Here is a 25,055-nt window from a genome sequence, read left to right as displayed (position 1 = left end):
CCAGTAATAACCAATCACCAGAAAAAATTCCTTGTATGTGAAAACATACTTGGCAATAAAACTGATTCTGATTCTGATTCTGATTCTGATAAGAATATCTGGGTCGAATAAAAAGGACAGATCCGGTAAATGCTAGTGTTACTATCTGCTGCTTGTGAACTGACGACCTGATCAGAAGATGTAGTGTTGTCTTCTGTTGTTCCAGTCAGCATCATTTACAGTCTACATGTTAACCACATTTAAATTACGTCAAGAAAGTTAACCTGAACTTTCACAACATCCAAACTGACATTTTAAGAACTTGCATTAATGGAGCTCAATATGAGCCCAACACACTAACACAGTTCACTTCGACTGGATCCCGTGTTCCAGAAACACAATAATAACGTCGGTACCTTAACATACGTTATATGCACATTTTAGTTGGGCTTTTAACATTATATTCAAACATGTATTAACACCTCTAGAGTAAACAGAGGTCACCATCCCGGCGGGGCCCAGTCCTGTTAGCATAGAAAACGCTTGGTAATCAGCTAGCGCTAGCTAGCCAGCTGGGTTAGCAAGGTGCATTTGTAATTTATCTACACTATGATGTCAACTGGAAGTTGTGATGCTAATTTTGGCTAGCAAAAACACGCTTAAGCTAAAAATTACCGTATAATCTGAACAGCCGATTCCTTAGAGTGTCTTTTGTTCAACCAGACGCTGAACAACGCTGACATTTTAGGCGAACAAAAAGTTAAAACTAATTTTCACGACCTGAAAACACGATGGAAGGTCTGTGTAACTGTATGTGGAAAACTCCAGGACGAAAACACTACACCCAAAAACAAGTTCACGGCTAATTCAACATCGTTGGTTCTGTGAGAAGGGACTGCTCTTGATTGACAAGTGACATGTGTCAATCATAAGTTAGCCACACCCCAATGCATACCCTACTTTATCGTCTATTTTAAATTAAAAATGAACATCATGTTGTATTGAAGAAGACTTGAAACTAGCGATTGAGACCATAAACTCGTTATGAAACGTTTACTGGGGTCATAAACCAAGTGAGAAGGGCGGCCCGGTAGTCGAGTGGTTAGGGCGCATACCATTTGAGTGCAAGACGCTCTTAGCAGGCAGTCACCGGTTCGACTCCCGATCGCTCCGACTCTTTCCTGCATGTCGTTCCCCTCTCTCTACCCCCTTTCCTGTCAGTCTCCACTGATCTCTAATAAAGGCATAAAAAGCCCAAAAAAAGTAACTTAAAAAAAAAAAAAGTCTATAAACCAAGTGAGAAGTTGGGTCATTTTCTCATAGACTCCCATACAATCAGACTTCTTTTTGCAACCCGTGATGTTGGCCCCTGATGGTCATTCGATAGAATGCAGGTTTAAGGCACTTCCGCATTGGCTTCATTTTCCGGAGCCGGCGTCAACGTCCATTTTTATATACAGTCTATGGAACCACCCTGCACCCCATACTGTAGGCCATATGCTGAAGAGAGGGAGTAACTACATTCCCTTGTACCCCTTGAAACCCTTCCCTTTCCAACCTAATGGCTCCCCCATGCACCTCAAGAGGGTAGCAGCCGACTGACCACAGACAAACTGCTTTAACTCCCTGGGAAGAGCACTGTCAAGAACATGCTCTACAAATTGTTCATGACTGAGAACTCCTGCATTAAACAGACCATCAGATGAGGGCTGTTAGGGCTAAGGAAAACTCCAGCAATTCCTGCTGCTTCCTAGAAAAAAAAAGCTTGCTGCAGGGCTACATATGACTGGGTACAACCATAACTCTTGTAAGATGGCTAGAACCCTGGCCAGATCACCACCCTCTGCACTGGTACAATGCTTGATCTCCTCCCTTGCCTCTCCCTCCAAATGATCAAAAATTAAAGAAGGCCTGGTCAGTGGCCAACAAGTTTCAAACATGCATATACGCCTATATCGCCTCTGCCCTCTCAACTATCCCTATGCCCATCTTACCATTAAACACAGGACACCTACAGTCCCAGGGTACCACCGCCAGCCACTCTGTAACAGTAGCGCTGGTGCCTGCAACTGGGGCCTCACTAACAGAAGCTGGAGAAAGCCGGTTAGCTTTACTAGGGCCTGCCTAAGAAGCAGCCTTTTCCTGCAGTAAATGTTCATTATAGGAGGCTTTTGAATGTTCAGTTGTCAGGCAATTGCAAGTGGCAGGTAAGGGATCACCTGGTGTGACAAATGAATTCTCAGCATTGTGTTTGCTCTTTCAGTCAATGATCTGGTTTACTGAACCCTATAGGTTCAGTCAGTGAAAATCCAGTTTCTGGGGTCCCCAGGCAAAAGCCCATTAAAGACCATACCTACCATCCACTCATGTATTTGTTGAGTAACAGGAGTATGTGTGTAGATTTTTCTTTGAGCTGAGCAAAACAAACGTTAAAATATATATACTTCTCATTCTTCAGAGTAAAACAGTGTGCAGGTCCTCAGATATGTGTTTTATTAAGGCTGTCAGCAGCTCATCTCTTTGCACCTCATTTAGGATGGTCTGAGGCAAAATGGAAAACTGTCCTGTGGTCCGTTTAATCAAAATTTCTTATTCTTTTTGGAAATCATGGACGCCGCATCCTTAGGGCTAAAGCGGAGAGGGCTCATCCAGCTTGTTATCAGCGCACAGTTCAAAAGCCAGCATCCATGACGGTATGGGGGGGCATTAGTGCCCATGGCTTGGGTAACTTGCACATCTGGGAAGGCTCCAGTAATGCTGAACAGTATATACAGGTTTCGGAGCAACATATGCTGCCATCCAGACAAAGTCTTCTTCAGAGAAGGCCTTGCATATTTCAGCAAGACAACACCAGACCACATTCTGCACATATTACAACAGCATGGCTCTGTAGTAGAAGAGTCAAAACACTAAACTGACCTGTCTGCAGTCCAGACCTGTCACCCTCTGAAAACACAACAAATGAGACCCCAGACTGTTAAGTAGCTGAAATTCTGTATCAAGCAAGAATGGGACAACATTTTACTTTCAAAACTCCAGCCACTGATCTCCTCACCTCCCAAACGTTTACAGAGTGTTGTTAAAAGAAGAGGTGATGAACACAGTGGTAAACATGACCCTGTCCCGACTTTATAAAATATTATGCTGCATCAAATTCAAATTGAGCAGATATTTTTCATAAAACAATTAAATTTCAGCATTTCAACATTTGATATGTTGTCTTTGTTCTATTTTCTATTAATGATTTGCGACTCATCACATTCTGTTTTTATTTACATTGTACAGTGTCCAAACATTTTTGGAATCAGGGTTGTATGAGAGCACAGATATAATGCAACAAGGTAGACTTTCAAAAACCAAATGCCTGGTGAACTAGTAGGCTAGTGTCAAAAATGTTGAGATGCATCAAGTGAACAAGTCAGAGATTTTGGTGTGGTTGTAAGGAACATGTGGAAACCAGATGTGACCATAACATAGCACATCCCATATAAAAGGTAAGACCAAAATTGTTGTTCTCATAAAATGTATCCACATGGGCTTAAAATACCCCCTGCCACCATCTGTTCACTGACAGATGGCATTTTCAATAAACAGACATGTAAGGACTGTATGTGGAATGTAAAGACTGCAAATTAATCTGGTGGTCAGTAAAATATGTTTTGAGCGAGCACACTGTTTACATCCCTCCCACCATCAATGAGAGTGCAACGTAAATCCTAAATTCTTTCTTTGAAATCTGATTTGCTTCATCTGCATGGAAAGTGGATATTATTACCCACCAACTACAAAGTAAACACAAGAGAGAACCTGAATATAATTTATAAACATTTGATAAAATATTGTTATTACATAATAATATCATATGTGGTGTGTATAAATCCAGAACATGTCCAAATTAGAGACAATAAGAAAGGTCTGAGAAAACCAGATAAATTATCTTCTTTATCATAATATTCAACCTATTTTCACAGGGAAAGCTGAAATGCAAATCCTATTTTATAATATTGTAGTTACAATATAAAGTATTATATATTTTTATAGTTTTACATCTATGGATAATCTGCCTGTCTAAATGCCACAGCCACCGGCTCTCTGCAATACAGAAAGTTAAAATGTGTAAAATACATTTTGAGAGAATATTAATAAGACGCCGATCTTAACTTCAACCACGCAGATCCCTGGTGTTATGATACTGGGGGCGTGAAGACAAAGAGGGGCGTGCACTGTGCATGTGTAGGCCTGCCTCTCAAATAAGTTTAAGTCGGAGTGGTGTGAGAAGCGCTGACAGAGAGCAAGACCTCAAACAACAAGCAGGATCTACACACCTCAGCTGCAGAAGCAACGCACGGCCTTCCCTCTTTGGGCGGAGGAGATGAAGCTGGTAGTCTTCTGTTTGTGCACTCTGTTTGTGACCGTCGCTGCTGCCAGAATCTTCAACCGCAGCAACCTTCAGGCCATGCACAGCACAGTGAAAGCCGACAGGGCTCAAGCCCCCCCGAGCACAGGTGAGTAACAATGGCCAGGTCCTTTGTATGGTTTGTAAAGTTCATCAGTCAGTATCACTGTTGTTTCTATCACATCATTAAAACGATGTATACAGTCATTATTTAAACCTTACATTCGCAACATTTTTATGATATTAGATGATAACAGGCTGATAGTGAAGGTCACGGACTCGCCACACAGTATCTGTCACTTTATTGTAATATAAGCTACAATGAGACGCTATAGTTTTTTATGGGGAAATAATAGGAACAATTTATATCGAGTTTTTTAAATATAGATTATTACACGCGAGTAGGCTGTAGTGTAAACTATCACATACCATGACAGCGAACCCTAATGTACTTATGTGACGATTTCATAGGGAAGTTTTAATTAGAGATAGAAACGAAACTTTGATCTGTGACTATGCCAACTGCCATTCAGCATACTTAACAGAATATTTCAAACGACTGTTTATGCGCTGTGCACTGTGCTAGACTACTCTGTCCAAGTGTGCAAATTAAAATGTCTGCAGTGTTAAGAATCTCAACAAGGGGATTCAAACGGATGGATTCAGTCTAAATATGAATTTAGGATAGTTTTTAAATGTACTTTGTCTTCAAAGTTGACTCAATCTTTTTCTCAGAAGATTAATCTGAAATGCTGTTATCACTAATACGAATGTTTGGTAGTCTGCACATGTCTGAGGTAGGACATGGGGTGGGGTTGCAAGGCAGTGGTTGAGCTCACGTTTAATAAAATTCAAATGATTAAAAATGAACAATTCCAAAATGTATATCAAAATGCCCATGTAAAGCAGTAGCAAAACATATGTACGACATAAGTGGGACTTAGACTGTAAGGGGATCTGTTTCTCATCTCTGATAAGTCATCATTATCCTGCTGTACATACAAGCCTAGTTGTTGCACGGAACATGTGTGTGTGATTAAAAACTGATCAGTGATGCAATCAAATTTGATTTGGACAGACCAATTTGCTGGAGCTATTCTAGACACATGGGATATAATGATACGGCCTATACCCAAAATCAACTACAGGAGGGCAACGACCAAATTTAATAAAAATTGTATTTTTGTAAAATATGATAATTTCAACTAGACAGTAGCTACAACAGGCTGAGAAATACAGGGCCGATTTATCATTTTAGCAGTTTTTGCTTAGTTAGTCTCCAAGCTAATCAAACAAAAACAGTATACTTGTGTAACAGTTCACTACCTCAATTTTGAAACTGATTTGGCTAAAAAGCAAGCCAGCCAAATAAGCCCTGTCATCATCAACCTCACCATGTCACTGGCGCTTTGCCTGGTCTCTGGTGACCTTGCTGGATCTGACTCTCAGGACTCTGCTGGCTGTGACACTGTTGTTTTACCATGACCCTCATCTTTGCTGTCTGTCTCATTGGTCTAATGCAGGGCTGTGCACAGACATTTTTGGGGGGCAGGTGCTCAAGCAAAAAAAAAAAAAAAAAAGAGCATCCTTCTCATAATTATTGATAGAAAAATAATGTTACATACATGACATAAACAAAGTTACTTTCATATTTATTCATTTCAATACCCAATTTACACTGAGACAATGCTCTTTAGCATTGGCTATTTCCACATTTATCATGAGAATAGGCAAAAAAAAAAAAAAAAACAATGCCACGCTGTGTTTTGAGGTGTTTTCACACACAAACAGTTTGTTTGTTCATGGTCTTTAAAATAATAATTGAAAACCATAATAATTCAATATCAACAAATCTTCTACAATGTAGGCCTATGTCAAGTTGCAATAATAAAGCTAAGTTTGTTCTGTGTACTGAAGTGAAGGGAGCATTATGCTGCAATTGGTAAATGAGCAAAAAATCTATTTTGTGCATCATAATTAGGGCTAATCTTCCAAAAATATACCAACAGTAGGAACTGCATGGTTGATGCATTGCAACCATAAGCCTCAGCAGACTGTAACTGTTCAAGGGCCCAACCACACAGCTTTTTTTCCTTAAGACAAATTTTAAGGGATTACAGTGGCAAGAAAAGTTAACCTAGTGGAATTAGCTGTATTTATGTATAAATGTATCTTAAAATATGGTCTGATCTTCATCAAAGTTACAATAATGAACAAATACAATGTGTTTTAACTAATAACACACAAATTATTCCATTGTTTTTGCTCATATTGAATGCGTAATTCAAAAATTCACACTGTGTAGGTTGGAAAAAGTATGTGAGCCCCTCGGATAATGAATTCAACAAAAGCTTCAGGAGTTTTTACACCTGGAGTCCAATCAATGAAACAAGTTCGAAGGTGTGGGTTTGAGCTACTTTGATGAAAAAAACACTCAAACATTTGGAGTTTGCTATTTACAAGAAGCATCTGCTGATGTGAACCATGCCTCACAGAAAAGAGCTCTCAGAAGAGCTGCGATCAAGAGTAGTTGATTTGCTTAAAGCTGGAAGAAGTTAAAAAGTTATCTCAAAGATTTTAGATGTTCATCGGTCTACAGTTTGACAAACTGTCTATAAATGGAGATGATTTTAGTAATGTTGTTACTGTCCCTAGAAGTGGGCATCCTGCCAAGATGACTCCAAAGGCACAATGCATAATCTTCAATGAGGTAAAGATGGACCCTAGAGTAACAGTAAAAGACTTGAAGGAAGGAATCATTGGAACTGACTAAGATCTCTGTTTGTGAGTCTACTACACTCAAAAGAGTGAACAGGCAGGGTGTCCATTGGAGGACAGCACAGAGGAAGCCGCTGCTCTCCAAAAAAAAACATTGTTATGCACCTGAAGTTTGCCAAAGAGCACCTTAACACTCCACAACACTACTGAAAAAATGTCTTGTGGCGTACAAAGGGCACCACATACCAGCATGAAAACAGCATCCCAGCAGTGACATACACTGGAGGAAGCATCATGATTTGGGGCTGCTTTGCTGCCCCGAGCCTGGGAAGCTTGCCATCATCATGAGTATACTGAATCTTACAGGATAATCTATAAAAGAGCACTAATCTAGTCAGAGGCCAAAGGTTAGGTGCTCGAGCGCGACCCGAGGTCTATCTGTGTATGGGCCTGGGCTCATATTCACCCATGTCACTGCTAGTACTGGAGCTAGGCTAGTAGAACTAGCAGCACCACCACCAAACAAAATGTCAGTAAAGTAATTTATTTTGAGGCACTTTGCTGCACATGCCCGGAGCTACTTCTTTTTCCTCTCTCTCAACTTTTCAGCTCCACCCTTGTTTTCTATCCATGTTTTTTACATGATGATACATGGGCTAGAGGTTAGGTCTGCTGCTGATGGACAGTCTGCCCTTGTATTGGAGTCATACATTAGTTATGTGAACTTCAACAGTTAAACTCACAGTTTTCCATTGTCTTGACTAATTGTGAGCTTTGTCTGCAGTTTTGTCAATGTTCATTTAAGCTATGTAAATTGAAAAAAAAGGGAAATTGAAGAGGGACAGAGGCTGGAGCGGTGGAGCCAAGGAAGTACACAGAAGTTCCTACCATTTTTAAGTGAGACAAAAGTATTACTACAAAACATATTGAAGCATGGCACTAACCAGTTATCGTCAGAAGTTGAGACCATAGTAATCCAACAACAGATGAAATATTGACACTGTAGAAAACAGTGCACTTCAAACAGTGGGAGGATGCGCCTGACTATGGACTACAAGTTGAGGCGGACTGAATGCAAATGCAAAATGGAGTACAAGAAGATTCCCACTGAGTTACTCAAACATATTTTAGAGGTAAGTTGGTATTCTTTTAATAGTGCTTTTGAATTTATGTTGTTGAAATTTAATAAAATTGAAGCTTTCTTGCATCAAGAAAAGAAACATTTCAGCACAGCAACGCGCGCTGCCAACCATGTGGTTTTATCCTTGCTAATTCATTGCATTTATCATAGCCTATAAAGATAAAATAGCTTAGCTTTAGTACACTGCTGGTGTCCGGATATTTTACTTTGGTGGGTGCGTATTTAACTATATGAATATGTATAATGTTACTAGAGTGGAAAAACACTGATTGCCTTCAAACAACAGGTTCCAATATGGTTAGCTAACTTAAATAGTTAAGTAGTTAAGTAAATGTCGTCTAACTTGTTGGCTATTTATTCTGGACATGAGGCATGCAGGTGATGACATCTGAGTCACCGCTCATGGATTTTTTTTTTTTAAATATCTCAAGCCTTGAGACAGAAAAAAAGTCAGTTATAGTGTGTGTGTATGTGTGTGTGTGTGTGTGTGTGTGTGTTACTTTTAAGTTCATGCATAGTGATTTTTTTTTCACCTCAGAATGCTTTATTGGTATGAACGTCTTTATTGCCAAAGCATTAAGGATAATACTGTTAAGTAATGAGGTGATAAAAAGAACTCACTGATCAATCTGGCATCACTAAAAAACTAAAAACTAAAGATGAAACTCAAAATTTAACCAGCTCTGCTTTTGTCTCAATCAAGGCTTGGCCTACACCCATTGTATTTCCTCTGAGGCCATAGGCTGCAGGTGGGAACAAAGAATATGTATACAATGTTATAGATTACGTCATTTAATTTTACTTTTTCATTGTCTTTGTGGTCTTGTATCAATTTAAAAGGAGCAAAGATATTCAAAGATCTATGACAAAAAGTTGTATTTGAATAATGTACCCTAAACAGTTAATGGCAAAACATCTGAGCATTGGAACAGCGTCCGTGCCATACACTGCTTATTTTCTCTGTTTTCAGGGTTAGAAAAACGTTGTCACTTGTGTCCGTTTCAGCGGAATAATTACAACAGATGTGCTGCAGTCATTCCTTCCTTGGGGCCACACCTCTCAGAGCCGTACAAAGCTGCTGTTTCATCAAGCAGGAGGTTGACCTTGCTGCATCTTCACAAGGAGGTATGTGCAGAAATTAACTTTATCAGTGATTTTGAGGCCACCACGGTGTAAACAACAGACATCAACTTGTCAGAAAGCTTGCATTTCCCCTTGACACCTTTGTTTGCCAGAGACACCTGGTCACCTGTTTGTTGTACTGAAGACACTGATGTCTCTGTGCAGCGGTACGGTGCTTCTGAACCAGTTCCATAGCAAAGTGCAGGTCTTCCAAAAGGGACTTAATGTGAGCATCATAGTCACGGTCATATCTTGAAGCGGAGGTCAAGCAGCGGCCCAGGGACTCTCCCAAACATCAAGTAGAAAGATGTTATATACAAAGATCATAGTCTGGATCAACTGTAGCCATTTATGCATGGATCAAAGGGGTAAAGAGCTCAACATGTTGCCCAGGGTGCAGTTAAACCTCTCTATTCCACAGTTCCCCATTGGATGGTAAGGTGAGGTATGGGACTTGTCAACCCAGGCAACTTCAGAAGCTCAGTAGCCAACTCACTTTCAAAATTTGCTACCTGGTCAGAATGAAGGCCTTTAGAGAAGCCATAAATGCAGAAGAAGTTGTCCAACAACTTCGTGGCAACCCTCTTGGCAGTCTGGTCCTGACAGGGAAATGCATGTGCCAGCTTGGCAAAGTGATCTGTGATCACAAGAACACTTGTTGTTACTGTCCTCAGCTGACCAAAAGTCAACACACATGTTCTAGAGTAGCAATGCTTTCCAATGGGGCCTTGCAGAAGGCTCAGGAGCCACATCTGTGGCAGCACTTAACATGATCACAGACATCCTTCTCCATGTCATCCCAGAAGAAACGCTGGCGAGCCAGAGAAAGTTTGCGGGGCTGACCTTGAAGACCAGCACGGTAATGAACACCGGACAATACGGCTGCCCTCAGGGACTCAGGCACAACAAACTGAAACCTCTTCTGTCCATTTATCCTATTGCCTAAGGAACTTTCATTGTTGGCTGATTGCAGCTCTCATATCTAGAGTGTCTGTTTTTCCTCTCAACAAACTGAGCTAGAGATGATTAGGTCCTGCTGGTGGTGTGACTGAAGGTCAGCAAGAGACAAGGAAGGCAACATGTCCTGGCCAGGAGGTGCCAAAATGGAGAGGTGGTCAGCAAGAGATGCTGCATGCTGCCTAGGTGTAGAGTCTTATGCGTCAAAAGAGGAATCAAAGAGACATCATCTTCAGAAGGCAAGAGACCCGCTGGTGACTGTGGCTTGCAGGTAAGATGGAAGGTGTCCTGCACACATCCATCATTGACATTGCATGCCATATCTAGGAGCTCAGAGTAGAGCTTGCATAATAGCCACTCTCTTACAGGCTTCACAAATGGTTCCCTACTGAGGGCATCCACCACACCATTTGACCTGCCAGGGATGTGTTTGATCTCAAAGGAATATGGAGCCAGTTTAGAGACTTAATGCTGCTCACAGCTTGGTCAAGGTGTAAGTGACAGAATTGTTGTCCAACCAGGCAGTGAATCTGTAGTCCTTCAGCTAGTGACTGAACTTATCACAAATTGCCCACTTGAGGGCCAAGAACTCCAGCCTATGGGCAGGATAGTTGGCTTGACTGCATTTGAGATACTTGCTCACTAAAACAATGGGTCTTACTCTCTCCTTGCCAGCAGGCACTTGAGACGGGATAGCGCCCAGACCATCAAGAGAAGCACTGGTGGAGAGGATGAAAGGCCTGTCAAAGTTTGGAATGTGCTAGCAACACACTGTTGAAGAGCACACTTTTCAGAGCCTCAAATGTTTTCCCACAGACAGGAGCCCAATCCTGAGGAGTCAGTTTTTGAAAGTTGCCAGTTCTCTTCTGACCAAAGGAAGCCTTAGCACTCATTTTCTGCCCTGCAGTCAAAGTGTTGAGCAGCTTAGCAATGGAAGAACAGCCAATGAAATGCTGGTAGTACAGCACCATCCCAAGGAAAGACCTAACTTTCCACTGAGAGGGAATGCAATCATCATCATCAATCATGAGGTCCTCCTTCCTAAAAGCTGAGATGACGCTCACTTTCTCCTGCTCAGCTGAGACACCACTGCTGTCCACCACATGGCCTAGAAACCTCACAGACTTGCAAAGAAAGTGGCACTTCTTCTGTGCCGGCTGTTAGCCCTGAGATGTGAGAAGACTGTTTCTAGTTGTTTCAAGGCTTCCTTCTCAGGAAGAGCAAACACAAGAAGGCCATCTAGCTAACAGAGTTCAAGTCACATCCACCTGGAGGATGTGGGATTGTTGCACAGGCCCTGGGGAAACCTGTTGTACTCATATAGGCCTAAGGGTGTTGTAAAGGCCGTGGACCACCTGACAGGAGGGGGATTTTTTCAAACCCCGATGTGAGATCCATCGTGCTTAAAAAGGCATTTCCACCAAAGGCAGCAAGACAGACGACCTGGTGGGGCAGTGGGTGGGCATCCAGTGAAAAATCAGTGCAGGTCTCCTGACTTTTTCCAGACCAGGACTAGTGATGAAGCATACTCACTGACTGACTTACTGATGATGCCTCTTTCACTTTATAGTGGTGAGCAGGAGGGACACAGCAATAGGGTAGCCGGAATGGGCGATCATCAGTGAATGCAATGGACAAACTCCTTTGCATCCCACCAGTCTAGCTCGTTTTTGGAGAAGACAGCCTGGTAAATGAGCACAAGGTTAACCAGTCATTGTTCCCCTTCATATGACTGTTTGCAGCCCTCAAGATCAATGTCCACCGATCCACAGTCTTTAAGCCACTGAAGGGAGTCAGAGGTAGTGTCTGAGTTAGAGCCAGTGTCATTTGCCTGAGGCCTACTTACACCCTGGGGGATGGGAGGGTCCCCTACAGTGACATAAGGGAAGACATGTGCCACTTTTGCATTGTGGCGAAGTGACACAGGTCTCTCAGTTGGGTTGAGGATCTTCATCGGGACCCAGTGATCTCCCTACATGGGTGCCACAAACCGTCCCACAACAATGTCTTTAGGGGCAGAATGGGAAAAAGTGGGCTCCACAATGACAGTGCATCCAGGTGACACAGGCTCACTGGTGGGCAACTTACCCCACACCAGATACTCCTGCCATGGAAAGCCTGCTGCAACCTGATGGTACCAATCTATTCAGTCATCTGAGCAACTGAGGAACTGCTTACACTCTGTGTCTGATGTAGTGGAGCGGATAAGCTTCTCATCAGATTTCATCTTTTGAAGTGTGGGCCTGATAACATTGCTTCCAATGATAAGCTCTTCCCTCTGTCCTGGAACAAGAAAGATGGCACAATGAATTTGGCCCATAAATGTCAACTTCAAGGTTTTAAATACATCTGGGTTGTGTCATAAGGCCACTACAGCCAACAAGGACCACTTTCTCAGGCACAGGCTGAGGACTTGGGAGCACACCAGTGGCTCTAAGATTAGATTTCTCCACACTGAGCGTACATAACATGCTCCCTGAGTCAAGCATCCCCCTTAAAGCAGACTGGCCCCCAGTGGACACAGGAGCATAAAACAAGTTGCAAGCTCCTTCCACCCTATGTGGCCCCACAACAATCACTGTTTCGTCATCAGAAAGATTACTACAGCAATTCACATTGAGCAAGTGCAAATCCTGGTCTTTACTAAGGGTGTTACCAGCTTTGCCCATGCTACCCCTCTCACTACATGGGCAGGCTAGTTTAAATCAGCATCATAGGGAGAAGTGGATGGCATCACAGGGAAATGAGAGGCCTGTGCCTAACATGACCAGGACTGAACTAACTGGGGCACAGTGCAGCCTACAATGTGCATGGGTTGAATTGTAACCCTGCTGGTTATGTGGCCAGCCAGTGTGACAGTGGCCTGACTGATGGTTACATGTCTGACGGTTGCCTGGCCTTTGACTGGTAGCAAAAGAACTTTACCAAACAGCAATCCGTTGAACGCCATATTTCGTATCTGGTGGACCAATGGTGATGGGAGTTTCCATTTGACCAAAGTGACCAAAGTTGTTTAAATGCACTGGCTGGTCACAACAGACTCACCAGCACAAAATAACATAAAACAAGATCATGAGAGAGACAATAGTAATATCAATACTAATAATGAAAATACACACTTCAAAATAAAAGAACACAAGCGTCTCTTTAACCCTTTCATCGCTTAGCTCACCTTGTGCACACTCAGGAGCAAGCATTGCTCCCCAAAGCCACAGAGCCAGGAAGAGCAGTAGAGGGGCCTTTGACTGGCCTTAGCAGCTGCACCCTGAGGACCAGACAAGCACTGATCAGAGATGATCCAGGTCACGGCACCAAGTGTAACTGGCTAGTGACTAGTGTTGTGTGCGTTCTGTTTTGGTGAGGAGGCCAAGACCAGGATATCATTGGAGGCGAAAAAAGGGGGAAAGATAAAGGCGGGAGACCCCCTTTTTATAGCAGGGACTCCACAAAACTGCAGCTAGAGATACAGAAACTGAGTTACAAATATTCCATATCCAGACTCTGTAAGGCTAACATGAAAGGCTGTAACTACACAGATTTTGTGTAATTATGACACTACATTTTACTGCTGTGTAATCCACAATCTCACACATATTACTGCTGTATTATAGACTTTTTTACATTTGGTTCAATAAGTGCAGTTGGACATTCACTGTCATGCTTTTCTTGCTGGACCGGATTTACTTCTGCTTTCCAGTTTAATTGTGAAATTCTTGGTCAACCTTTTTTTTCCTCTTAAATTGCCTGGATTCAAGAGTATAATTACTTTCTCATCCCTCTGGACAAGGCATTGATGGTGGGGATAGTGTGTGATGTCCTTGACTATTAAAATACAGGACAAACACCAGAATGTTAAAATAAAACATTTAAAATTTAGTTTATTTACCCGTTCCAGATTGATCTTTATAATGCACATCTGTGGGTCATATGCTTTTATTTAAGTAAATACTAGTAAATAGTAAAATACTATTAAACAGGGAACCAGAATGATAATATTCAAATAAGCATTGGGCAGTTGTTGACCTTTTGGAGAGAAATGTTTTCCACACAGGTTTACCTTGCAATGTGATCATTTAATTGCTGCAGCCTCAGCTTTTGTTTAGCCCCATTTCCACTGGTCAAAAAACCTGCTAAGACCCACTAACACTGGGCTTTAGTTAAAATCATCTAAACTCAAATCTCCACAAACAGACGGAAAAACAGAATAGACAGAGTGCAGTAAAATATACACTTTTCATATCCCATAGGTAATATATATAAATAATTGAACAAAGTTTAATATAAACCACGCTGCCACTCTTCATTTTCATTTTTTTCATTTTCAAATACGGAGCGAATAAGTATGACTTAGTCTGTAAGCATTTACACATTTGTGGATCTGTTTGTTCATCTGAAATAGGTTTTGCACATTTGTGGATCGCTTCCTATCAGTGACATTGTGACTTCCCTCCCATTTGTTTGCTTAATTTTGTCCCATTTGTACTGCAGCTGAACTGTAGGGTAAAAAATCCACAAATGTGACCTGCAGTTACTAACTACACCAGCAGGTGGTGACATTCCTTCACATCTGTACTGAAGGAAGAATGAAATGAATCTACCCAGCATCTGCATCTGTAGAACAGGAGACGACAATGGAGAGGGACAGCAGGCTGAAGCCAGTCTGCTGTCCCTCTCCTCTGACAGGATGATGTAACATATATTAAAGATAAATAACTGTATACTGTACAACTTAACTAGTAATTAATGATCATTTGGATTATGCTTTGCTTACACAAGACTGTATGCTACAAACACAAGTAAGCTCATATTTATTTGAATATAAATCTCAAACAAGTACATTCTGATAAACCATTCAAAATTAACTGTATACTTTTTACAGAAAGGTATATGATGAAAATCAGAGAAGAGTCCCTCTAGTCAGCAGCAGTCGAAAGCAGTTTTGATGGTGTCTTAGAGTCCAGGGAGGATAACAGCTGAGGCAGGAGTGATGAGGCCAAGGTGCTGTTGAGAAGATGGGGAGAAAGAATTAGATGAGAAAGTCGGTGACATCTGAGAAAATCTACTAGTCACTTTATTCGGACTAACCCCTCTAACCAGAACCCCCTACCACCCTCCTTGCCCAGTGCAGGGCTCCAGTTGTCAGCATCTACAGCTGCCTCTCATGCCTCACGTACAAAATTTCTCTGTCCCTGAACTAAATAGTTTAACAAGAGCTAGCTTGTACACATCTACAACAGCTAACACTAAATTAGCTAACTGTAGGCAATGCCTGTGAGTAAGTAAGCACAGCATAGTACACTCAAGAGGAGATGACAATGATTAACCTAATCCTGAATCACAGCTGTTGGGGTTGGTGTTATGACCCTGAATCATAATTTGTGGTCTTAAATTATAAGTTAATTCTGTTGGACTGTTGTAGATTGTTGTGGCACTGGTCATGCTTGGGAATGGGAAAAAGGGGAAGTAAGTTTTTATGCTATGCTCAGGTTTTTTTGAGGCTAGGTATAACCCAAATTGGGGGGTCATCCAGGATAGAGTGTTTTGGTAAGATGAAGCTGATTTTTGTGGTGATCTTATGGTCATTTTTGGTCATTTGACCCCGTTTGGTTGGTGTTGTGCTACCTCCTGTGGAAATTAGGGTTTGTCAATTGGGCATTGGGTGCTTGGGTATGTTTTCAAAATTGCAGACTACCTTCTAGTTAAAATTTATCTGAGACATATCATACATGAGAGTGGTGTTTTTTTCCTTTTGGGGGAGAACAGTGTTCTAGTCATTTTGTCTCTGTTTTGGTTGAAATGTGGTATGTGTTACTCGTGCATTTTGGTTTAGGGTTTCTGTTCGGTTACTGGAGTTTTCTCCCATCAGGTTTTGACGCAGTCTGAGACTGGTCTCTTTCAGTGGCAGTGAAAGTGGGAAGAGCTATGTGCTCAGGATTACATCTGTGGTGGGTGGGGGTGCGACGACCCTCTCTGAGCAGGTCTGTCCCTGTAGTGACCTGATGGGTGGAGTTCTCTGGTCAGGAGGATTTAGTTCAACTGAGGCCTGTACTATGAAGCAAGTTTAACATACCAAGGACTTAACCTTAACTTGAGGTTGCCTAACATCAACCGTCCTGGATAACCTGCAATACGAAGCTGGTTATCAACTAGTTCAGTTGACCTTGGGTTTACCTCTTCAGCTACTGGTTGTTCATGTGAAAGAGTCAGAGTTGTTAATTACAAACAACATCTTCAGAGCCATCAATATATGGTTAATAATGATTCATATAATATAAGATGAAACTGTGATACCTGTGGGTAACTTCATTTGCAGCAACATCCAAACATGACATTCAAAAGGGTGAGATCTGAACAGTATGATCACATGACTAGAATAAAAAAGAAAAACTAAACATCATTTCCAATTGTTAGTCAGACTGAGGTTCATGTCTGATGAGGTGAGTCTGACTGAAATATTTATTTATAATATAAAGATGCTCTGTTATTAAACCGGAGTCAACAGCAAAATGATTCCACTGATCTACACAAATATCTACTTATCTTTATTATTTATCACGCAATTGTAAACTTTTTTGTTCCTGTCGGGATCCTGTAGAAATGATAATTCAATTTTTCCAGGTCAGTAGTTGGGCTGTTGACAGGTTTTGATCTGATCCTCTGAAGGTAACCTGCCCTGGAGCAAGTTAGGACTTCAGCATAAGTAACCATGGTGATTTACCCTGGTAACAAGTGAACCACCATCACAGGACTGAAAACCCATAGTTAAACCCAAAGTTACCTCGATGATCTCAAATCCTATTCTGTAGTCCCAGCCTCTGGTATGGCTGCGCTATATAAACTGGTGGCAGTCAGCAAGTCTCTCTCTTTCCCCTAACTTCCACTGTGCTTGGTATTGTTGTGTTTTGTTTGTATTTAGATAAATTGGTAACCCTTTAATTTACAGACTATTAATTATGTGGTAATTATGTAGAAATAATCTAGTAATGTGAAGAAATTACCAAGAAATGACAGCCAAATAAAATGGGTGAAATGACAAATTGTAGTAGTATAATTACCAGGAATTACTATAGAATATTGGGTAATTGCAGATTGTAACTGAAGCAGAATAAAGAGGGCTGGTCAGCAGTTGTTTTGCCTTCCAGAGTAGCTTATAGCTATCTGAACTTCTCCATTGCAAAAAATCACATTGCTCATTGAACTTTTAAAGAGTTTTTTAAACGGTCAAGCTGTTTGCATTATATTACACATCAACACTTTAATTAATCAAATCTATAGGATCAGTTTCAGAGATTGTAAAAAAAAAAAACAGTGCTAGTTAACTTTCATCTTCGGCTACATGGATGTATTATGGCCAGATATACAGTATGCAACCTCTAAAATGCCCTTGAATTTGTTTGTTTGATACTGTCCTACCAAAAACAACTGTTGTCCTTTGCAATCTGATGGGTTGATGATGTTGATGGCAGCACACAGCGGCATTATCTCGCTGTATAGGTCAGTCTTAAGTTCACCAGGCCAGAAGTAGAAGAAAAGGGAATGTGTGAAGTTCCTGCTTCTTTTAAAATTTGACTCTGCTGTCAATCAAATACCCATCCCCACCCAGACTGTCCTTACTGTACTTAAAGTGGGCTGACTTTACTGTACTGTGCAGTGGAAGCAAGAAAAATGTTGTGAGCAGGATCTCTTGAAAGGTATGCTTTTCATTTTAAATCAAGTTCGTTTATTTCGATTACCTGTATCATGATTTATAAACATTTCCATGAACTTAGTTATTAAGTGGCAAATAACATGATATGGGCTATATGGTTGGCAATATACAATGGCAGGCTAATTTATAAAACTAAAGGGAAAGAGATAACAAATAACATTATGTACATATTTCAGTGTTAAACTACAATAGCCTATGATGACAGAGGAGCCAGGATTGTCTCACAACAGTCCCGTAAGTGAACAATCGTTTTTTTAAGCATATGACAACTCACAATACTTTGTCAAAATTGCGAACATTTTTTAATTTTATTTTATTTGTTTATAAATACTCCTTATGAAGGTAAAAAAAAGTAAATGGCCTTTTGTTCCACAGGGGAAAGTATATGGATAACTGGGGACAGCTATGTCCAACGCGGGGAGCAGAGAGCCAAGGAAACCATCTGATCCAACCTCAGTCTGGATGCCAGTGTCTGATGGTTTGGCGCAGGTGGCCAAAGATGGTGCAACCTGCTTCCCTTCTTCCACCAGTCCTGGCGGGAAAGAACCATCCTGGACATCCTCATCATTACAGAAAGATCACAGGTCTAGTTGCAGCGACGAAGCAGGACCTGCAGCACCTGCACCAGAAGTTCCTGGAGATGTTTATCATCTTGTTCTCCATCTCCCCCAGGCGCTGGAGGAGGGCTGCTAAACCGGGACGGTTAAAAAACTGAAGACAATGGGTGAACAGTGTGATGAACACATTTATGAGAGATTTCGGTGGAAAGTCATTCTCACATAAATTTTGACAGCCCTGGTCTATTTCTGCGTGATTCACCGCTTTGGGGAACAACATTTTATAAAGTATTTTTGAGACCATTTAAACCCACATTAAAGGGCGGTGAAGCGGCCTTTAAAACTTTGTTGTTGTTTTTTGTTGTTCTAGTCATTCTTTTATTTTTTGTTTGATTCAGTTGGAACCGGCAGTTTTTCCGACCTGATTGTGGGTTTTAATGTTTTTTAATATTCAGCCCATTAATAGGCCGGGGAATTCTGATTTATGTAAGGATGCCATTTTTGTTTTTTGGAATAACATGCATTTTTGGTTTTTCCTTGTTTTCATCACACTGTTCACCCCCCTCCTCACCATGATCACACATAAACATGAACACACACGCGCACACACATGCACGCGCACACAACCTTATGTCTCCGTACATATTGTGTATTGTATATAGTTATGTTAAATGTTGTATGGTGTCAATAATCATTTCAATTAAATCTTTTTTTTTTAAATCCTTTTGATTTATTGTTATGTGTTCAAATAAAATATCTACATCATTAATGTAACTCCTGAAAATACCTTGGTTCTGTGACAGCTGCATTTACGGCCACTCTGCAGTGATGTTTAAATATTCTAAAAACATTGGACTGTTTCATAACAAAACCTCACCATGTAGACTAAAATAATTTGCATGTGAAAGACAAATTATACAAAGTTAACACTGTATTATGTCCTGAAAGGAAATTACAGTGGCAGTGTACATTCAAGATTAACAGTTACCTATAGAAGTAAGAAAATAAGATAACATATAATAATGATAATAGTAACAATAATGATAATACATTGATAATAAAATACAGATAAACTGGAAACAAAGCATGGGAACATAGGCAGAGAAGGTACATGGTGTGTGTGTTATATGTTTACCAGTACAGTAGAAATGTTGGTTGTCCACAGCAGTAAAGTGCTGGTACACTATTTAGGAAATATTGTGTTGTGTTAGACAGCATGACCTGTGTGCAGTGCAGTGCAGATGTGATGCAAAAAAAGTGCAAGTAAGTATATAACTTACATAATGCAAATTAATCTTATGTTGTAGAGTTCTAATTTCGTTTTAAGATGGTAAACTTAAAATATTCCATGATGAACCCACATCACATTTATTGTACTTATCTCATACGGAGGCTCCAATACCTTAACAGACTTTTACCAGTTTGCACGGTGGCTAGTAGTGGTGTGTGGATCAATACTGAAATATCGATACTTCCGATTCCAAACGTTTCTGTTTCGGGATCGATTCTCACATTAAAAGATCGATACCTTCAATTCAGTTCAATTCAATTGTATTTGTATAGCGCCAAATCATAATATACATTATCTCAAGGCTCTTTACAGGGTCAGGTCAAGACCTTACTTTGTTACAGAGGAAAAACCCAACAGCTCCCACAAAGAGCAAGCGCTTGGCGACAGGGGGGAGGAAAAACTCCCTTTTAACAGGAAGAAACCTCCAACAGAACCGGGCTCGGGGGGGGGGCGGCCGTCTGCCTCGACCAGTTGGGTTTAGGAGAAGATAAAAAGAGGGGGTGGGGAGAGGAGAGGAGAGAGAAGAGAGAGAGAGAGAGAGACCAGGAACAGCTGTGTAGGTAATGGTGTTATCAATAATAATGACAGGTAACAGTGGTTAATAGTAAAGATGAGTAGTGGTGGATCTGGATCCTGCTGCTCCAGAGGCAGAGAGACCTGCAGAATGAGGACAGATATCTTGTTGGTAGGAACTACTTCTCCTTCCGCCTGTCATACTCATATGAACTACGGCTCTATAAATACATGAGCCACAGAACGGAGTGTTCAGTGACCTCTCGGCTGTGTAGTGTTGATGTCTTTGGGAGGATTTCTTTTAATGTAAATATTAAACAATTAATATCGCTTGTGGTTCATTGATTAACAGGATGTGAAGAAGTCTGTGCTTCTGCTTTTTGAGGGGTTAGAAATTCTGGTGTTATTTTATTCATATGTTAGCTCTAACTCCACATATTAGTGACTGTGCTCACCATATATGGCTTGTTACTTAGCTTGTTAACTAGCAAATTAGCCAGCAAATGAATTAGTCTTGGGTTAGCCTTTAAGCAAGATGCCCAGACGCTCAGCTGTGCTAACGATGCTAACAGGAGAGCATGCTTGCCACAGTTATTAAGCGTTTTCAAGGGAGTCTGATTCAGATGCTGAAGTATCAATTAACATGCAACTTTTAAGTTTCTTAGTTGGTGGGACAATTTTTGATCTTTTGAAAGTGCTAAATGGTGAATTGAATGTATGTTACTTTATTATTAAAGAATAGGAAAGAGTAGTCTTATTTGAAATGGTTATAGTCTACTTATTATTTCCCTTCTCTGAACATATTAAGCCTTTGTACAAAGTATCTGTATCGTATCGGTATTGTATTGGTATTTTATCGGTATCGGTGAAATCAGCTTTGGATCAGAAAGGATCTGATCGTATAAAAACTCCCTTATACCCGCAAATTTTAGTGGAAAAACCACGAGTAGTGGAGCCTTCTTTTAGGATAATAGGGAACTATAAGCTTTTTAAGATACGATGGTGCCTGATCATTAATGTCTTTGTAGGTGAGGAGGAGCTAACACAGGAGAGATGTCATCTCTTTTCCTAGTTCCTGTCAGTACTCACACCACAGCATTTTGGATCAGTTGGAGGCTCTTCGCTGAGAAATTGGAATATCCTGATTATGAAGTAGTCCAGTCTAGAGGTAATAAATGCATGAACTAGTTTTTCAGCTTTCTTTTGAGACAGAATGTTTCTAATTTTCACAATGTTGTGCAGGTGGAGGAAGGCTGTCCTTTAGACTTGTTTTATGTGTAAAGGACAAGTCCTGGTCAAAAATGACCCAGAGGTTTCTGACTGTAGCACTGGAGCCCAAGGTAATGTCATCCAGAGTCAGTATATGATCAGATAATGTATTTCTGAGGTGTTTAGGGCCAAGAACAATAACTTCAGTTTTGTCTGAATTTGGAAGTAAAAAAAGGCTGGTCATCCAGGTCTTTATGTCTTTAAGACACAGCAGAAGTTTGACCACCTGGTTAGTCTCACCTGACTTCATTGATAAGTACAGCTGGGTGTCATCTGCATAACAATGGACATTTATCTGGTGCTTCCTGTTAATAGATTTGGCCTAAAGGAAGCATATATAGGGTGAGTATCATTCCTAGCACAGAACCTTGTGGACACGACTAACTATAGAGACCAATAAAAACCTCCATACTCCAGCTCCTCCCTCTTATTCTTTCTATCCTGCTCTTGATCTACCTCTATCACACATTCATCTCTCCATTTGCCTTTCTTTCTCCACCTACCTTCTCTTAGTTCTTCTATACTTCTCTCACTCTCTCTACTCTCACATCTTCCTCTCTGCCTGTTCTACAGTACATTGGTGTAACCTGGATATTGTTTCGATGGCATGATGTTAAATCTGTTGTATTAATAACCAGCTTGATGGAGCATTCCATCTTCCAATTTTTAAATGCTTTCATCCTTTCAACCTTCTCCTCTCTATTATCAGAATTAGGTGGGACACTTGTTAAAAGTGTAACAAAAAAACAGTGACGAAGATCGTGTAAGTTTGTCTGTTCAAACAAATTTCCTACAGGTGAGCTGTAAGTTTATTCAGTGTGAAGCTGAAGGAATCAGGCAAATTTCCAATTATTAGTCAAGATAAAGTAGGGACAATTTTAAATCATTAGTCCACTTGAAAAGACAGTTGGTTTAAATAAAGTTGAAGGTCAGAAATGTTTTAATCAAACAAATTTTTGCAAAGCAGAAAAAATACAAAACACAGCTGCAATAAACCAACACAAAGTACAGACAACCAAACAAAACAAAAGGAGATGGAAAAAACCAAGATAAAAACGACCAGGGAACCTTAACATTTGGAAAGCCTAATACACTTTGCCCTATATTAAAATACCAAGCTATTATTCTTCTTTTTCCAGGTCAGAGATATGGTGGCTCCTCAACATTGTTTCCATACATTAATTTATTTGTGGCAGCCCGCCACAATATCAGTGTTGACCACCACATATTGATTTTCTATTTTTTGCTTCAGCGTCTGCAACAGCCAGAGGACATATGTACGTCTGGCACATGAGAGCAGAGAGGCAGTTTTTTTTTAATAGCCTACATGAAGCATTCAGTGATGTGTCATTGGCATCATATCTTGTGGGATTAAATAATGCTTGTGCTAAAAAGCCATACAATAAAAAGCCATGCTGCCAAGTGTCCCACTGAGTTAAGGGAGGAAAAAGAAAAAAACCTATGAAAACTGTTAGGCTCTGTTTTATGCCATTAGACTGCAGTTGTGGTGTGAGCATGCATGTGTTGTATGGCTCTTTTAAAGAACAAATGATTATAAGTTAAACAACAAGAACAAAATAACTTTTTGAATTGAAACAAAGTTTATCTTCAAATTAAGTTTAAGGCAACAGGTGAACTTTGGTTTCTAAGCTCAAATTTTGGGTGCTACCCTATATACTATATATACTACCATACATTGTATTTCAACATGCTCAAATGCTGCAGGGCCTGATTAGCATGATGTCCAGTTTGCTAGGAAATCAACCCAACAGGCACATTGGTAGCTCACTGGTAGACTGTACCATTTACTAAGGCTGAGTCTTTATTGCACGTTAGGCTAGGTTTGAATCCAGCCCAGTCCCTTTGCTTCATCTTGTCTGTCTTCTCTGTCACTATTAAAATAAAGGCAACAAATTCCAGAAAAAATAACTATACAAAAACTGTAGAATAATAAATGTCATATATACTGTGAGTTTAGATAGAAAAACTGGAATACTTATGAAATATGGGGGTCCTGCTCTTTGATTTCCATTTACTCAAGTACTGCACTTAAATATATAACTTATTAAAATGTCTAAAAATGACAAGATGTATATTATATATTTTTTGACTTGTTTACTTAAATTTGTGTCAGCGTTGTGGTTTTCTGTCAGAACCTCAAAATGGACTTTTATCCAGTTTCAAGATTATGCAGATTTATCTAGTTTTTAAGATACACTTTTTACACCTTGGTTGTGTTCAACTTTTTATTTGTTTTATTTGTTTATTTACTTTAGTGATTGGATGTCTCGGTCTTAAATCAACAGAGGGAAAAGCTGAATAAATGTTAAGCAGCTCCTATGCACTTCGAGAAATCCTTTGTCCAAACCAAAGAGAATCAGTAAATCACTGATTTTTAAGTGAAACTGCTTTATTTGTTGTTTCTACCTGTTTTAATAACCTACTAAGTTTGTTATGGAGAGAAGGACACTTTTGGTGATAATTCGGCTGCCAGTAAAAACCTCCTGAACATCTGGTTTATTAGACATCAAAACAATTGCAACAAAGGTTAGTAGTAGTCTCACGTCTGCTTTATTCAGTTCTTCTAATGGTTATAATCACCAGGTCTGTTTGTTTTGTAGAGAAGGAGACCTCTGAGGATAACGGTGGCCCTGTAGGTCAAAAGACTACAACATTTCAAAGAACGAAAAAACTATTCAGAAAACAAAACATTTCACAAAACAAAACAACATTTCACAAAACAAAAATTCAGAAAGCAACATTTCAGAAAATACAACAACAATTCACAAAACTACATTTCAGATTACAGAAAAGGCAGGACAACACCTCTTGTTTGTGATTAGACAGAGTCCCTGGCAACAATTGCATGTCATTTCCTGATTCTTATGTGTACTCTTCATAGCAAATCAAATCTCTCATTGCACTGTAAAAAAACTGTTGTTTTTACAGGAAAACGCTGGCAGCTGTGGTTACCAGAGAATTCCTGTAAAAAATACAGCAGCACAGTAGATAAATATGTAAATTGATTTACAGTGAATTAAATTACATCTGAATCACATTAAAAAACTGTTAAGTCTACAAAAAAATCTGTTCATTTCACATAACGGTGTTGCATATAAATAGACCATTTCCTGTATTTTTTACATGTAATAGTTGCTTATTGTGCATCAATAAATGATAAAATTAACAGGGAAATATCAAATAAAAAACTAATTTGAACTGGTAGAACAACAGTAAAACTTTGCATTTTAAATGGAACTGTTCTGTATATCATACATAAAATCTATTCATAATATGCTGTATTTTTATGTTTTAATAATCAAGTTATTATGTAAAATGTACATATAAACCTGCAAAATTATTTCTTCTACGCATACACCAAAACATGCAAAAATACATCTTGA

At 40.1% G+C, this 25,055-nt stretch overlaps 1 long non-coding RNA gene across 2 annotated transcripts; it reads left to right on the top strand.

The window, feature by feature from the left end:
* Positions 1–9,377: 9,377 nt before the first annotated feature.
* LOC139625610 (uncharacterized) lies at positions 9,378–20,177 on the top strand. 2 transcript variants are annotated; one of them, XR_011691945.1, is made up of 4 exons: positions 9,378–10,584; positions 10,682–13,251; positions 13,713–18,255; positions 18,397–20,177. It is a non-coding gene; the product is annotated as an uncharacterized lncRNA (long non-coding RNA). The 2 variants fall into 2 exon arrangements; XR_011691944.1 differs by having other exon boundaries at positions 9,378–13,251.
* The last annotated feature ends 4,878 nt before the right edge of the window (positions 20,178–25,055 follow it).

This window comes from Trachinotus anak, unplaced genomic scaffold (genome assembly GCF_046630095.1).
Source record: "Trachinotus anak isolate AG129_WGS33_773 ecotype Australia unplaced genomic scaffold, CSIRO_AGI_Tana_v1 ptg000009l, whole genome shotgun sequence".
Classification (NCBI taxonomy): Eukaryota; Metazoa; Chordata; class Actinopteri; order Carangiformes; family Carangidae; genus Trachinotus; species Trachinotus anak.
This window is presented reverse-complemented; position numbering and strand designations above follow the sequence as displayed.